The sequence below is a fragment of the Penaeus chinensis genome, chromosome 18 (assembly GCF_019202785.1).
Source record: "Penaeus chinensis breed Huanghai No. 1 chromosome 18, ASM1920278v2, whole genome shotgun sequence".
Classification (NCBI taxonomy): domain Eukaryota; kingdom Metazoa; phylum Arthropoda; class Malacostraca; order Decapoda; family Penaeidae; genus Penaeus; species Penaeus chinensis.
In genome coordinates, this window is record NC_061836.1 from 21,900,738 (window position 1) to 21,905,737 (window position 5,000).

Here is a 5,000-nt window from a genome sequence, read left to right on the forward strand (position 1 = left end):
GGAGATATGCCAGGATTGGCTGTGAACTTGGCTGCCCTAGCAGCTAGTTCTCGTCCATCAACAGAAATCTGTATAATGCAGATGGTACACCTCTTCCCTTGGCTGTTGATCATGATTACGCCTATGAAGTTGCAAAGATCTTGAAAAGAGGAATTCGTGAAAAATGGCCATACACACCAGCCCTATTCAAAAATAAGGAGAAGCACAATTTCACTGCACAAAAAACTGTGTAATCTGAGTGTGAAAGATTTAATTTCCCAACATCTGACCACAGATATGATGTTTGCATACTTGGCCTATGATATGCATGAAATCGATATGTGGAAACCCAAAAGTTCATTAATACCTGGCCATAATCAAAACTGTGAAAGACTGATTGGAGACATGAAAAAATGTGAAGACATAAACAGAATTGTTGTTGTAACAGAAACTAGATAACGGCGCAGACGGAGATATTGCAATGTAAAATGAAAATTATATTGTATGCAATATATAATGTTCCAAATAAAATCATTACTAGAATCCTTTCCTTTTATAGCCTCTTGATAAATAGAATATGTTACTTCAAATCCTTTAAGCGAAGTGAGAAGTCCGAGAGCCAAAGCATTCTCTCGGCGACCCAAGCCCGATTCGGTGGGAGAGAACACAAAGTAAAGAGAAGTCAAGCCTACTAATTGAAAAATTAGTCTTATGGCAATCACATAACTTTATATAATATCAATCTATTATAGAAATAATTTTGATGCAAAAATATTGAAGAAAAGTATAATATTGAGGTATTTAAAAATAAAATGGTTATACCGACAACAGAAAACGAGGCGTTATTTGGCGTTCGATGCGGTGTCTAAGTCATAATTTTATCAAAACTTTCAATTTCAAATAGAGAATGCGAGATATTCTTTGATTTTAATAAAAAATACATTTCCAAAATTCGAAAATTCATAGGCGCCTATTTCTTAACTTGCCCCCGGGATTCGAGCAACTTTTAGAAAATCGACAATTATTGAAACACCCTAAATTTGTCCGTATGTATATATATATATATATATATATATATATATATATATATATATATATACATATATATACACATATGTCCGACTTGTCCGTATGTGTATACATATATATTTACATACATATATTTATGTACATGTATATCTATATCAATGTATATATGTCTATATGTGTATGTGTGTGTGTACACACACAAACATATACAAATATATATATATATATATATATATATATATATATATATATATATATATGTAAATATGCACATAGACACACACATACACATATATTTGTGTGTGTGTGTGTGTGTGTTTTATCCAAATTAATGTCTGGCCCAAATGTTGAATCCCACTGGCCTGGGGGTTTTATAGAATCGATGGAGCTACACCAGCTATCAACTTACGACCTAACTCACACACTCCATCAGGATCAGCCGCTAAATTCTCTAAATCCCTCACTCCCCTTGCGTCGTCCTGTTCAAAATGGCAGACGAACCACTTCAATCTATCTTATTACCTTCCGTGATACATCCACCCCTGCTACTAAAGCCTTAACTGCGATCTTGTTTGTTATATTATCCTTGCAGTTCTGTACAAATTAAAGATATCAATGGCGGGCTTCTCTTGGCTTCTCACTCAAGCCAAAATCGTGTCACTTTTCTTTTATTATATCCTTTCCTTCTTGCTTTTGGCTACCTTCCATACTTACTACGAATCATTATTTAGTTTCCTACGAGGATTCAGTAGTACTGATTTTGTACTATTGGCCTGTCATACATTTCTTCATAAAATGTATTTCTGCAAAACAAACCATGTCTTCCGCTTTCTCTAATTTTACAGTTATTCCACCTCTCTCAAGTTTATTACTCTTGAAATGCATTTTCTGAATCAGTAATAATAGCGAGGTCATTGACAAAAGTAACACTCCCTATTCCCGTCTACCAAGAAAATGCCTATAGTTAGTATGGAATGTCTAAGATCTTTGCAATCTGATACAAACGTAGTGCCAAACCCGAATGCAAAATGACCAGTTTACGTGATCTTAATTATGCTAATGAAATTTTCTAGAACTCTTATTTTTCTAAAATACTAAAAAGTAACTCCATGTGGTAGATGACCGCGAGCTTTCTCGAAATTTACAGGTTCTTATTTCCCTCTAAAATAACCCTTGTTCTGATTACTTCCGTTACCCGAGTCTTAGTGCAGAATACTCTATACACAAAACAAATATTAAAGTATGTTCAGCTGCATGTTATGATTTAGGACATTTTATAAATGATTTCCATTTGCATGCACTAACTTACACACACACACACACAATATATTTCTCAATAATTTTCAATTCGTGTCTTGCATTCGCTAAATCACACACACACACACACACACACACACACACACACACACACACACACACACACACACACACACATATCAATATACACATTGCCTTTTCTTTACCCAATAGTTTTCTTACATTCCGATTTCCAATTTGCAGTAAGAAATTGTTCTTCTCCCATAGTTACCCACAAACCTCCCTAGCCACAAAACCTGCGAAACCCTTTGCATTGGAGTCACTACACCTATGGTCGATGTAGCCTGCAGGTTTTGAGTTTCATCAAATTCCTCAGAATTGACTGATACTATGCCGAAGTGGTAGCTTGTGTTTTGGGTTGCTTTACATAAATTGTTGCTGATGGATTTTGGTAAAAATACATGAATGGATTGCTCATAGGACATGCTGTGGCAGTCATTGGATCTTTTGTTGTAGAAGAGCGAGATACAGTCAAAAGCACGGAGCCTCTGGATGATTATTCCAAGAAAATGTTTTAACGTTCATTTATCAATTAGCATTACATGTCCCGCCGTCTGCACGTGAAATGAATTTAGTATTTATGATTGTACCATTCGTAATTGATTTAATATGGATATTGTAAGTTTCTCAAGTTTGAATATGGTTTTGAGCATAGAAATGTGTAGGAAGGGCATTGTGTCTAAACGTTTCCAATATATCACCTACCACGAAAAGTCGAATCTTTACATTCGTACGATATCTAGAACTTTTCTGGGAAAGAACGAGAAATATAGAACCAGCTATGGTGCATTTCGAATATTCAAAATCTAAAATACAGGATTTTAGATAAAATACACACACACACACACACACACACACACACACACACACACACACACACACATATATATATATATATATATATATATATATATATATATATTTTGACAAATATAATCCCCCGCACTTGATGAACCTTTTGTCGCCCTGTGAATTCATTTGGACAGAAATTAAAGAACCTGCTCCTAATTATTTTTTGGTTCACCAGTATATTCGTCAGTGTAGCCTTCATCATAGTTTTCTGCACCAAAGCAATACCATGTGGCAGCATATATCTTCTAACCACTCATCGTTAAACCAACTTTTAAAAATTTGATTATTCCAGGACATTTATGTAATCCATGCTCTTTTTATATACATTAATTATGTTTATTTTCTTTCTTTTTTTTATTTGTTCTTGCCGTTACATAGCGCCCACTTTTCCGGTTCCTCCAACCACTCAATCATTCCTCACTTCCTTCAACCATTTTCTTCCCCTTCATTATGATTTATCACTCCTCCCCAGAAGTTCGCCCATTGTTTTCTTTTTCTTCTGAAGAAAAGGAGCGTCAAAATTACGAGACCTCCGGCATGACGAAGACGGGCAGGCGCAGGGGAGGGGGGCAGGTCGGGTGGGGGGGCGAGTGTACCGGCGGAAGTTGTAAGCGTCCTTATTGTTCTCTCATTGTTCATCAAGCCCGGGAAGACGCGTAGACTCTCAGCACTTTTGTTTTAGAGTAACTAAACATTCTTCCGCCCGAAAGTCCCATTGCTTTCCTGTGGAGCCTGTTTAAAAGAAAGTGTTTATGCATGCGTGTAAAAAGAACCGGATTTCAGCGCTTGTAAATGCGAGTGCAATCCTGCACACGGGTGCGCGCATGGATATAACATACAAATATGCAAACACTAATAAAACAGCTATGATAGTAATGATAACGAGAATTATAATATTTCTAATATCAATATTAAGAATGGCAATGTAAATTCCAGCGATGATGATGATGGCGATGATCATAATGATAATGATAGTAGTGATGTTAAAATGATGATAATAATAATAACAACAATTATAATATTAATAATAACGATACTGATAATGATAATAAAAATGATGATTGATGATTGATGATTGATGATGATGATGATAATCATAATCATGATAATTATAAAAATGTTGGTAATAATAATAGGAGTAGTCGTAGCAGTAGCAGCTGTAATAGTAATAGTAATAATAATAATAATAATAATAATAATAATAATAATAATAATAATAATAATAATAATAATAATAATAATAATAATAATAATGATAATAATAATAATAACAATAATTATTATTATTATTATCTTTATTATTATATATAAAAACTATGGTAATGATAGTGATGATAATAGTTAATGATAAAGATAATGCTGCTTCTGCTGCTGATGATGATAATGATATTTACAAGAATATTATTAATGGTAATAAATTATCATTATTATAATTATTAACAATATCATTATATAATTTACAACATACCCGAGTGCTAAAGGGAACTGTAAAAGTTGTTACTTTAGCCTGATTGTGCTTTCGTTTGGCTAATCTAAGATAAGTTCAAAATTCTCCAGAAGCAGAAGAAAACACTAAACAGAAAAAAGCCCAAGGAAATCCGTCCTATGGTCTTCCTACATTCACAAAAAATAAAGTTAAAAAAAGTAAGATCGCTATTTTTTTTTAATCCACAACGAGACCCCTTTGCCTATGTATTCATTTCTCAAAAGCAGATTAAAGAACCCCTTTAGCAGTTCGATTAAAGTGTTCTGATATACCGTCAGTTTGACATAGAAATTTCTTCTACAGGTGTCGCGTGTTTATTTGCCAGTAAAAGGACATG